This window comes from Neovison vison, chromosome 4, assembly GCF_020171115.1.
Source record: "Neovison vison isolate M4711 chromosome 4, ASM_NN_V1, whole genome shotgun sequence".
Lineage (NCBI taxonomy): Eukaryota > Metazoa > Chordata > Mammalia > Carnivora > Mustelidae > Neogale > Neogale vison.
Window position 1 is genome coordinate 26,355,724 of NC_058094.1, and position 13,429 is coordinate 26,369,152.

The following is a 13,429-nucleotide window of genomic DNA, read 5'->3' on the forward strand; positions in this document are numbered from 1 at the left end:
AAAATTGCTTAAGGCTAGTGTTTGTGAATGTCAAGTTCATCTGCTTCATAGATACCAGCTATTTTATATATGCTTCCAGGAATTTTTAATGCAGATTTGTCAGTTAAATTAGTAATGCATTTTATATCTATTGTACTTATAGGGCATTTAAGGAAACAATATGTAGCATACCAGAACTTTAATAAATCTGTTACATAATATTCTTTTAAGGTGCATAGAAATTTGTACTCATGATCTGAAACTAAAAACCTACCCATTGAAATAAAATTAATTTGCAGATGAATATATTGTATATTAACAAGCATCTATCAATGAAAATTAGTCACTTGTTTGGATATCTTCTGTTACTCATTTTGACGTGGCTTTCCAAGGTCCAGATTTCAAATTCAAAAATATTCTTTTCATGAATGAGATCTTTCTTGGTGTGCCAGAAAACATGTCATGTATTTTGCATACATAATCTCATTTAATCCTCACAAAGCCATATGATTTATGTTGGGTCATCCCCATTTTCCACATAAATACAGAGAGGTTCAGAAAATGTGTTTATTTGTTGAAGGTCATAGTACTAACAGATTCCTGGAGCTGTGGCTCAAATCCACATGTAGCTGAAGGGAGTTTTTTGCTGTGACAGGTGTCTAGTAAATACTTGGTAGTTATTGACATAATTATGGTCTTGTTATTATTTAGATATATGTATTAATATGCTAGAGGAAATAGAAAGCTTTTAATTATAAATTATTAGTTACAATGAAGTTCTACAATTTAATCAGCTTGTGTTTCTGATTATGCTCCCAAGTACCACAGCTTATATAAGCAAAGCCGTGGTGAAGCATGGGGGAAAGTTGGAGTGCACACAAGGCCGTTTAGAAGGGACCGCTGTCCCCTCTGGCTATAGTCATTTTGCCCTATAGGTGAAAAGGCTACTTTTATTTATTTATTTATTTATTTATTTATTTATTTATTTATTTATTTTAATGATGGATTGATTGATTTGAGAGGGATGGGGAGGGGAACAGGAGAGAGAATCCCGAACCAGACTCCCCTCAATTTCAGAACCCTGAGATCTTGACCTGAGCTGAAATCAGAAGTCAGATTACTTGACCCACTGAGTCACGCAGGCACCCCAGGAGAGGCTACTTTTAAAACGAAACTGAAAATAAGGAGTTTTATGTAAAGTTATCTTAATTTCAAAGTAAACAATCTTAAAGAAAACGTTAACAGACTACAGGGCAATAAAGCACTACTATAGGTGAAATTTGGCTTAAAGGGCAGAGTTTGCCACTTCAGTGGCTTACCTAACATCTGCTTCCCTATGTAAATTTGAATCATGTCACCCATTCATTCATTTGTTCATTTACCGTAGGAAAGTCTCTTAAGGGACCCGTTAGTAAATATATTTATCTCTAATTATTTCTCAATTGCATTTTCCCTTTCACTCAAGCAAATCTCTTTAGTTTCATAAATGCACACACATACTCATACACTCACTCACACACACACCCTGTGCTGCTTTCTGTGTAAATGTTTTTCACCTTAACCATTTCTCTCCTCCTTTTGATTAAGTCTTGCTCATTTTTCCAGACTTGACACCAGGACTTCTCTTTATAAAACATTTTCTGACCTCACTTTCTAAAAGATATTTCAGCCCATGCCCCAAGCACTAGCTGTATTTTTTTTCAAAGACGAGAATAAATAGTTAATAATTCATTGTTCTGAAGATGTTTTAATTATGTGATCTTTGCTCCCCAAATGTACTGTGAGTACCTTTGTCACCCTAATGTCCATAAAGAACACATTTTCTATTTAGGACAATCCTATAATTTATTTTCCAAGTCTAAGATAATTGCTGAGAGTGGAAGAAGACACTATTTAAAATTAAGCAGGACAACAAGCATAAGCCAGGACGGCCATAGCCAAATCAGGATGTATCATTTTAATTAAATCAGACTTGTATTATATTCTGTCCCCTTCCCCCCCCACCTCCTCAATGCCCAATCCTCTTTTGAGCAAATAGCCGTTGTTTAGTGAGTGTCAAATAATGAATTTTAAAAAGAGGAACAAGTCAGGCAACACGAGGAAAAGAGCCTTCAGCAACAAAATGCAACCAACGAAATGTATTTCACTGAATTTGGTGCAAGTGAATTGAACTGAAATGTAGGTCACATACCAACTTCATAATCATCATTAAGCCACTAACGGCAGCCACATGCCTCCCATTTCATGATCCGTTCATTCTTTGCAGAGTATGTCGCTGCCTCTTGGTGTTTCCGTCTGCAAAGCATTTTTGCTTAATCAGAGCTACTTAAGTCTGACACGGCCACCTCATGCTGTCCTGTGTGCTGTCCTCGGTTCTCAGCAGTCAGCCTCTATATCCCCTGCTTAAATGTGTAATCTGCCTCTCTTGTCCCACTTTAGTTCCACAGGGAGGACATCTTTGGGGTATCATGCTGTCATTTGCCCACAGAATAGTTGAATCTGACAGAGCTTTTTCTATGCTCTTCACTTTCTGACCTCTCTGTTAAGAATCTACCCCACTGGGTAATAGAGAATTACGAAGGCCCATAGCCTATGCTGTTGAAAATTCTCAAGGAAATGGATCCCTTAGCCAGGAGAGCTTGACGTCTCTTGGCCTCAAAAGACTGCATGGTGCCCCTGCCTTTGTTCCCATCCTCATTATCATGGCCTGCATTGCTGTGACAGTCAACTAGCCACTCACTTCATTATCCCTCCAGCCAGATTTCTTTCCACATTCCCACCTGACGTTTCTAAAATACAAATCAGACATCACCTTGCTGTTTTAATTTTTTTTTTTTTTTTAACGAGCCCACAGTCATAAGTTCAAAACTTTGGAATTACATTGGAAGCCTCCACAATTTGCACCCGAACTACCTGCCAGCCTCGTCCTTCACTACTTATTATACACATCCAGTCCTCAAACTACACTGTTCTGAGAGGGCAAAGTCCTTTCACATTTGTGTTTCTCTTCCATATTCCTGAAACACATAGGTCCACATTCAAGATCAGACGAGATCGGGCGCGTTCAGGGTGGTATGGCTGTAGAACATAGGTCCACATTCAAAATCTATCAGTTCTTCGGCATTTTTCAAGGTCCAGGACAAATGATAATTCTGGTACCAATGAACTCCTAGGCAGAATTAGTCACTTCCACATCTGTACTGCTCTGACACTATGTACAAATTGTATTAGATTTTCCATGTGGTCCCGTTTGCCCAGGAAAATTTTAGTTTATGCCTGTTGTCCTAGCATCCTGATGGGTTAGCACTTGGATCTGTATTTTCTATTTGTTTTTGTTCGTTTGTTTGTTTGTTTAGTAAAGTATCATTATTCTGGCCAAGATAGGCCAGTATTCTACAGCCATAGAGAAGTATTCTGCTAAAATTCCCAACATGTATTTAGTAGACCTTTGTCTTGTATTTGATCTCATCTAGTTATGTGTGAGATATGTTTACATGGCTCAATAATTATAATGCATGATTAAATTTGAAAAACAAATACTGATAATCCATCTTCACTTTCTAATCTTTTACATATACCAGGTAATTCATCCCTTTCAAGGAGAATTTATAGGACACTTGTATATAAATAAAGTATTCTCAGATATGAACATCTAACTTGTTCAGATCTTGAAAGGTAGTGGGAGAAGCATTTGATGCTGCTGCTCTGCAAGCTCTTTTGTATAACAGCAAGTTATGTCATAGTCTTGCTGTGGTTTGAAAGATACATAAAGATGTCAGGACATGAATTGGCAGGATTAGCAGGAAAAATGTGTTCTTGAAATAGGCACAGAAGCAGAGGTTCAGGAGATGTGCTGGAAAGCTGAAGCATATAGTCTGCATGTTCTTACTATGAGTGTTTTTGTTATTTGTGGGGTCGATTCACAACTATTTATTTTATCACAGACATATTTTTTTAATTTTATTGCAGTGCACATTGATGGCCGCAGTGAGATTTTAAAAAGTATATGTTTGGGACGCCTGGGTGGCTCAGTTGGTTAAGTGGCTGCCTTTGGCTCAGGTCATGATCCCGGCATCCTGGGATCGAGTTCCGCATCGGGCTCCTTGCTTGGCAGGGAGCCTGCTTCTCCCTCTGCCTCTGCCTGCCACTCTGTCTGCCTGTGCTTGCTCTCGCTTCTCTCTCTATGACATAAATAAATAAAATCTTTTAAAAAAAAGTATATGTTTAATGAAAATGTATGTACTAAATATTCACTTCTTAAGATGCTGATTTCACCATCTAAAAAGCAGGTCAGTGAGCCAAAGGATGCTGTCAAGAAGAGCCTAAGCAGAGATCGACCAAGATGTAAGGCAAACTTATCTTTGAAAAAGTTATACTGGGCTCCCAAAAGATAGCATGAAAGAATCTAGAATATTTTTATTAGTACTTATAAGTCAAAGTATTTTAGTACATCAAGAAACACATTTTTAAAACAGCAGAGAGTCCACATAATCCCATTTCAATAAAATATGTTTAGATAAGTGGTAAAAATGTTTTACAAAAGAAATCATATGATGATTGATTATTTTTCTGTGCAACCAAAACATAGTATAATATAGCATCACGTGAGACTTCATTACTTCATGTATCATGTTAGCATTATACAGGCGGTGGAAGGAAAATTTTATATTCTAAAATATAAAATATAATTAAATGGTCATTTGAAGTCATGATCATGTATTAACTCCAGCATCATCATTTTAAAGTATTTGATGTATTAAATAAGTCTTGGTTATTTTAAAATACTTGTCTTCTATAGCCATGTTCTTTTTAGTGTAATTGTTTCCTAAATGAAAGTGCTCCCTGGCACCACAATAGCATTTGTAGTAATGGACCAGTTTTTTTTTTTTTTTCTACTAATATATTAAGCTTATATGACAGATGGGATATTTTGGTTGAGAATGTAACGTGTATGATAGTAAAACATGAAATGTTGGGAATTTAGAGGTAAGAGTGTGTTATTTCAAGATACTGATGCGTGGTATTCTTGTTTTATGAACAAATTCTCCACACATTTTCAGACAATAAATCATTAGAATAGCTGTTTAAATTAACTACATAGTTTTTAGATATTTAATACTTACATATTAAGGATTCTGTACACATTGTTCATAATGTCCATATATTAATCATCAAAAAGCCCAATAGTATCTCAATTAAAAATAAAATTGATTATGAAAATGCAACTTGCACATAATGTGTATTAACATACATGGGGACCATAGCAGTGTCAATTGACCATGTGAAAGCCAGAAGACCTAGATCTGCTTAAAAAACATGATGTTGTATTCAGAGAAAATGAGAATTCTACTTAAGCAATTTCATTGCTTCGTGTTCTAAATTTTTTTCCTCATGCATATGAAAAGTAATGTGCCAGCTTCCTTTGAAGAAGAACTTCACAATTAGCTCATAAGTTCAATTTAATATCAGTCACATCATTGCTTTCAAGAATCAGTAGCATCAGTTGCCTCAAATATTAACTCCAGTAAAAGTTTTGTTTACACCCACTTCATGAGATCAAAGTGTTGTCTTTGAAAGTTCATTGTGTAACGAAAAAAATCTAGTATTATAAATTCAGTTAAAATTTTAACATTTTAATAATTTTAAATTTACTTAGACTTGCATGATGGTCCAGCATATGGTTTTCTAAAGTACTATCTGTATTTTAAAAGAATATGCACTTGCTATTATTGGATGTCATGTTCTGTAAATATCAATTAGGTATAGTTGGTTGATAGTGTTGTGTTTGAAGAATTTTATGTCATTACTGGTTTTCTGTCCATTTTTTTTTATCAACTATGAAAGAGAAGTGTTCAGATGTCCAGTTGTAATTGTGGATGTGTCTACTTATTCTTTCTGTCCTGTCATATTTTTGCTTTGTGTATTATGAAGATATGTGTATAACATTTTAAGTGCTTTTTAATGAGTTGACTTTTTCATTACGAAGAAAGATGTCTCTTTTTCATTGATAACTTACCATGCCTTGAACTTTCTTTGTCTCAAATTAAATATCTTATGAGTAGTCTAACATTGGTGTACTAGTTAGCATCCTTTTAACGTGGTGTGTCTGTATATTTAAAGTAGGATTTTAGTAGATAGCACATGACTGAGTCTCAGTTCTTTATACAGTCTAAAAATCTCCCCTTTTTTATATTTATAGCCTTTGAAATATTAGGCCATTTACATTTAATGTAAACTTTTCATATAGTTGACTTTGTCTACCATATTACCATCAATTTTATTGGATCCACCTGTTCATTGTTCCTTTTATATTTCTCCTCTATTAACTTTTTCTAACTTTTTGAACACCTTTACCCATTTCTTCACCTCCCCTATTCCCTGTATCTGCCAACCACCTATTGGTTCTCTGCATCTACAAGTTTTGTTTTCTGTTTATTTTTTTGTTATATAAGAAAAAAATTATTTTACACATGTAAGAAAAATCATATGTTATCTGCCTTTCTCGGACTCATTTCACATATTATAATGGTCAGACTGTCCATCCATGCTGTCCCAAATGGCAAAGTTTTATTCTTTTTTATAGCTAAATAGTATTCTATCATATATATATATATATATATATATATATGCACACACACACCAATTTCTTTAGCCACTCAATTAACAATAAACACTTTTTTTTCCCCATATCTTGGCTATTGTAAATACTGCTGCAATGAATATGGGGGTACATATTTTTTAGTTAGTGTTTTTATTTTCTTCAAACAAATACCCAAAAGTGGAAATGCTGGATCATTTAATAATTCTGTTTTTAATTTTTGAAGGAATCAACATACCGTTTTTCATAGTGGCCACACAAATTTGCATTTCCACCAACAGTGCACAAAGATTACCTTTTCAGTACATCCTTGAGACCACTTACAGTTTCTGGTCTTTTTGATAATAATCATTCTAAGAGATGTGAAATAATATTTCATTGTGATTACAATTTGCATTTCTCTGATGATTAATGATGTTGATCATCTTTTCCTTCACATGTTAGCCATCTGTACATCTTTGGAAAAATGTCTGTTCAGATTTTCTGCCCAGTTTTTAATTAGATTGTTTTTTGTTTGTTTTTGTCCTCTAGTTGTTGCTTTCTGCTGAGTTATGGGAGTTCTTAATATATTTTGGATATTAGCCCTTTATCAGATATATGATTTGCAAATATTTTCTCCCATTTAGATGTTGACTTTTTATTTTGTTGATGGTTTCCTTTGCTATGCAGAAGCTCTTTATTTTGATACAGTCAAAGTTGTTTGTTTTTGCTTTTGTTTCTTTGCTTATGGTGTCAGATTTTTTAAAATATCACCAAGATGTATCTCATGTTGCTTAGTGCCTGCGTTTTCTTCTAGGAGTTTTATGGCTTCAGCTCTTACATTCAAGTCTTTAATCCACTTTGTGTTAATTTTTGTGTATAATGGAAGATAGTTTCATTCTCTTGCTTTTTGGCTGTCTAATTTTTCCAACACCATTTATTGAATAGTCTGTCCTTTCCCCATGGTATATTCTTGATTACTTTGTTGTAAACTAATTGACCTCATATGTGTGGACTTATTTCTGAGTTCTCTGTTCCATTGATCTATGTGTTCCATTTTTATGACAATACACACTGTTTTAATTATGAAAGCTTTGTAATAGAGTTTGAAGTCAGGAACGTGAGGCTCCAGCTTTTTTCTTCTTTACCAATATTGCTTTTCTATACAGAGCCTTTTGTGGTTCTTGCAAATTTTAGGATTATTTGTTCTATTTCTATGAAAAGTGAAATTGGAATTTTGAGAGGGATTGCACTGAATTTGTAGATTACTTTGGGTGGTATGAACATTTCAACAATATTAATTTTTCCAATCAATGAGCATGGAGTATCTTTCCATTTATTTGTGTCTTTTTCAATCTCTTTCCTTAATGTGTTGTAGTTTTCAACTACAGGTCTTTTGCAAATTCAACCCCTTGGTTGAATTTATTCTGAGGTAGTTCTTTCTTCTGATGCAATTTTAAATGGGATTTTTCTTCTTAATTTAACTTTCTTGATGTAATAGTTATACATTTTTTTGGTACCTGCTCTAATATTTATAACATGCATTCCTAACTTAGTAAAATCTATCATCAAATTCTGTTACACCACTTCTCATAAGAACCTCACAACGGTGTATTTCCATTTCCCCCTTCAATCCTTTGGGCTATTGTTTTCATTTCTCCCACTTCTATATATGTTAACACCTTAGTACATTTTTTTTAACTTTAAGCCGACAATTATCTTTTGAAAAGACTAAGTTCACATTTTAAAATTTTAATATTAAATATAGTTATTTGTTTTGTGATAAAAGTATAAATACAAATTTTGATGATGAATAGCCTCAGATAAAAACAAAGCTCTCATAAAATTAAGGAACAGAAATATACCTAGGATTGGTTGTGGTGTACATTTAATTCTTAACTGTGGCTGAGGAAACGTTACTCATCACAATAAAAATGTTAAAATTTAAAGATATATTTATATAGGGTGAAATAATTGAATTACATTTGTGTGTGTGTGGCAGATGGATGGTGATTCAAAATTGAATAAGTAAACTTGAGCATGTCAGTACCATTTTCTCTTTCTGCTGTTCATCATCATTCAGACTTTGAAAGGTTTGCATCTCCAAAACACTCTTTTGCAAAATTGACCAAAATGCTCTGCTATGGGGTTGAAATTCTTAGAAAATGAAAACTTTAAATGTGGTTTTCATTAAATCAGTTGAAAACCTTTAGTCAAAATATTCAGTTATTAGAGTGGTAAAGATCTTCAGCTTTGAAGTTTTTGGTGAATTATAATTATCAACAATAAAGTTTAGCATCAGGAAAACTTAAATATTTCTATAAAATTGTGGAAGCGCAAACTATTTTACTTGCAATTTGAAACTACCTTATGTTTAATTGTATTACATTAATATTTTATGCTGGAATGGAATAAAATTGATAAAACAATTACACAGCTTATAAGTGAATATTTTAAAAATCATAATTTAAGGGCGCCTGTGTGGCTCAGTTGGCTAAGCATCCGAATCTTGATTTCAGCTCAGGTCTTGATCTCAGGGTTGTTAGTTCAAGTCCTGCATTGGGCTCCATGCTGCGAGTGGAGCCTAATTTAAAAAAAAAAAAAAAATCATAATATAAGAAAACTTGTTGGGACACCTGGGTGGCTCAGTTGGTTGGGCGGCTGCCTTCAGCTCAGGTCATGATCCCAGCGTCCTGGGATCGGGTCCCATGTCGGGCTCCTCTGTCTCTTCCTGTCACTCTGTCTGCATGTGCTCGCTCTCTCTCTCTCTCTCTCTCTGACAAATAAATAAATAATACCTTAAAAAAAAAAAAGAAAACTTGTTTAACAAATTTTACATTGTAAAAATCTTTGTCAAAGAAAGATATCCGAAAAGAAATAAAATTCAGTATCTATGAAAATATTTGAGCTGAAATGTATGCACAGTTCTGTATGAAAAAAAAAAAAATTGAGACCTTCCTCCATTTTAAAAATTAGCCCTAAACTTACCAGATATCTCAGCACCTATAAAGAGAAAACTTTCTCAAGTAAAAATAGTATGGCCTGTGGAGACATCATTTGAACATGTCAATAATTTTAAATGTATTTAAACTATCGGGGCACCTGTGTGGCTCAGTGGGTTAAAGCCTCTGCCTTTGGCTCAGGTCATGATCTCAGGGTCCTGAGACCAAGCCCCATGTCAGGCTCTCTGCTCAGCAGGGAGCCTGCTTCCCCCTCTCTCTCTGCCTGCCTCTCTGCCTACTTGTGATCTCTTTCTCTCTGTCAAATAAATAAAATCTTAAAAAAAATAAAATAAATGTATTTAAACTATCTTTAACAATACTAATAAAAATAAGAATATATTAATTCTTTAGGAAAAAAAGTAAAAGGCACTATATAATGGGCAAGAAACCAATGATGATGTGTATATGTACCACAAATGATTATTTTGATTACATTATTTTTAATGTTTAGGTAATTCATATAAAGAATATGTTTCTTTGTGCATAAATATATGATTTTTTAAGAAATTACTTTAAAAAGAGTTTTTGTATGGATAACTATTTTGAAATGTTCATCAATATAATACCAGTTTTGTTAGTCAAGCATATATTTTTTTAAAAATTTATTTATTTATTTGACAGAGAGAGAGAGATAGTGAGAGCAGGAACACAAGCAGGAGTAGTGGGAGAGGGAGCTGCAGGCTTCCAATGTAGCAGGAAGCCTGACGTGGGGCTAAAGCCCAGGACCCTGGGATCACGACCTAAGAACCTGAGCTGAAGGCAGACGCTTAATGACTGAGGCACCCAGGTGCCGGTCAATACATATTTTTAATTACATGCATTATTTTTAATTCCATGTTTCATTCCCAGAACTTTCCAGTTTGAATGATAAAAAGTCACCTGATATTAATACTCATTTTATTATATTAAAGCTATGTACACATTTGCTGTCTCTCTTAGATTACGTTCCTTTGAAGAGATGTTATCATATTAATATTTGTATTCCTAGAAATTGACACTGCCCCTGGTACTTAGTACTTAACAAATGTTAAATAAATCTGGTTGAATAGGAAATTGTTTAATGATGTAAAACAAAGTGCACTGAGACTATATATTGTCAGTTAAAAATAATGTAAAACCATTTTTTGTATGATTTTGCTTATTTTTTCTAGTGATACCATATTATAATTCAATTTCAAATTAGACTTTTATATAGTCTTTTATAATTTTTAGATATAAAACCAGTTTCTTGTATAGGTAACTTTGGGTCATCAACCTAACATGCCTTATGATTTCACAAAAATTGTATCAATAATTTTATTCCCACTTTTGTCCTCAGATTGAAGCATAAGCCACATTGAAGGCTGGGAGGTGGTGTCTCATTAAAATATATCTCCAATATCAAGCATAATATCTGGATCATTGTGGGTACATGATAATAATCTGGTGAAATAATTGAAATTTTTAAATAAATTTCTATATTCTTAGAAGTATAGTGCAACTCTGACTTTGAGGTTTCTTTTGCATCCCATGCATTAACAGCTTTGTTTCCCTCCTGGGTTGATGGGAATGTCTCTGTCATGCTGCCATCTACTTTAACCTGACTTGCCATATCATTAGGTGTAGCCTTAGAAACATAATGAAATTCTAAAGATAGCCACATTACTGAGTAGCTGGCAGAGTGTAGGCCTAGTAATGATGTTGAACATTCTTTATAAAATTGATGGATCTTGTACAAAACAAGAGCTTAATCAAGGGCAAAATACTCCTGGGTGAAATCCACCTCTAGGTTACCATCTGCATTTCAAATATTTTCTGATTTATTTGACTCTGGATGGAATTTTCTTCCAGGTTAAATATTCCCATTACCCCACTTGATTTCCTTATAGATAGTGAAGTGGAAAATATAGTGCCATTTCTCAGTCAATACAGGAGTATAAGGCAATGAAACAAGAAGAGGGGAATGAATGTAAGGCCTTGTGAATACCAAATTTGGACCATGACCTTGCCGAAGTTTCCTAACATTGCAAAAATGTACAAAACCACTGGTCTTTAATGATTCACTTCAGAATTGATATTTTCATAAGATTATATAACATAATTGTTAGAATAGAACTTTAAGATTTTATCTGATACTAAATCAGGCAGGTAAAATATTACTATGCCAGTTTTACAGATGAGGCAGCTAAAATTCAGGGAATGAGTACAATGTGATCAATGTCCTTTCTTACCATAGGCTCTCTTGTTTCTGATAACATTACTTATTCAACTAAATGAAATCCTAGGTTTTTCTTTTTTGAAAGGTCTTGAGATAAACAAGTTTATATCAAAGAGTCAATTTTCTGAATAGAAAGGACATGCTGGAACTTATGAGTGATTTTAGTGTATTTATTCCCTATTGCAGAAAACAATGCAATAAAAAAAACTGGAACATCAGTTTGCCCAAGGTCACTAAGACAGTCATTCAGACACTGCCTCTGAATCATAGTTCAAGCCATCATCCATACTGTACTTGAAATCTGTATATACACTGGTATATGCATGTATTAGGTGAAGTGCATATTTCTGATTAAATTACATTCTCATTTAAGTTAAAACAAACACAAGATGAGAAGTCAGAATTATATTTATAGCACTGATGAGTTGTAACAATTTTGAGAACTCAGTCATATGCTGTACAACCTATATCAAATGCTACCATACAAGATAAAATCACTAGCTTAAAACGAGTAAAAAGTATAAGACTTTATATTTTTGCCAATATTCAATTTATTTCTAATGTCAGTGATTTTTTTTTAAAGATTTTATTTATTTATTTGACAGAGAGAAATCACAAGTAGATGGAGAGGTAGGCAGAGAGAGAGAAAGGGAAGCAGGCTCCCTGCTGAGCAGAGAGCCCAATGCGGGACTCGATCCCAGGACCCTGAGATCATGACCTGAGCCAAAGGCAGCGGCTTAACCCACTGAGCCACCCGGGCGCCCCTAATGTCAGTGATTTTTAACTCCTATAGTGAATTTAATCCTAACAAAGGTATTCTTATCTAGATGGTTTAATAAATTAGAAGTTAGCAATAAGAAATTTTTTGTTTCCAACTGGAACTTTCATTTCTTTGATTTTATTGACATCAATAGCATAGGAAAAATTATATACGCAAGTGAAATTTTAATAGCTTTTTTTTATAGTTTTCTTTCCAAAAAATCTGAAAATTAAAAGATCTTACAATTTTATGAATGTTTTGGGTGTGGTAAATGAGATCCAAGTAAAGGAGCTAAAAAAACAGTTGAATAGCCTGATCGGAAACTCAAGGGGGACATCAATGCTGAATATATAAATTTAGGAGGCATTAAGCTAAAAAGAGTATTTAAAACCATGGGGTCAGATGAAGTTATCCTAGAGGAAACTGTATGAAGGGAGAAGAACATTAAGCACTAATCCCTGGAGTGTAGTAGCCCTCCGTCATTAGGTTAAAAGATAGAAACAGTCATTAGGTTAAAGAGATAGAAATTTATGGTACTATAAAAGGAATGGCAAATAAGCCAAAAAGAAAACTAGCAGAGTCTGAGGACTGGGACACCAATAAAACAAGTGCTTGAAGAAGGAAGGAGTGAGCTATCAGTTGTGGCATATGTTGCAGAGAAGTTTCTGAAAAAAGAAGGCACAGAAGTAACCACTGGATCTGGCAGCTAGATTTGACCAGAGCAGTTCAGTGACTACATCAGATACAAAGCTGAGGATGAAACTGGAAAGAGTTATACAGACATCTCCCTCAAGAGAGATGCTTAATGTTTCCTGTTAAAGGAGAGAAATGGGGGAAATAATTGGAAGAGGGTGGAGGTGTAATAAGAGTGTTGTTTGTTTATTTAAGATGGAATATATAAATTATGTCTGTAT

At 34.0% G+C, this 13,429-nt stretch overlaps 1 protein-coding gene across 1 annotated transcript in view; it reads left to right on the top strand.

The window, feature by feature from the left end:
* Positions 1-13,429, top strand: part of CSMD3 (CUB and Sushi multiple domains 3) — a 1,253,935-nt gene that overhangs the window by 942,605 nt on the left and 297,901 nt on the right. The window lies entirely within an intron of this gene.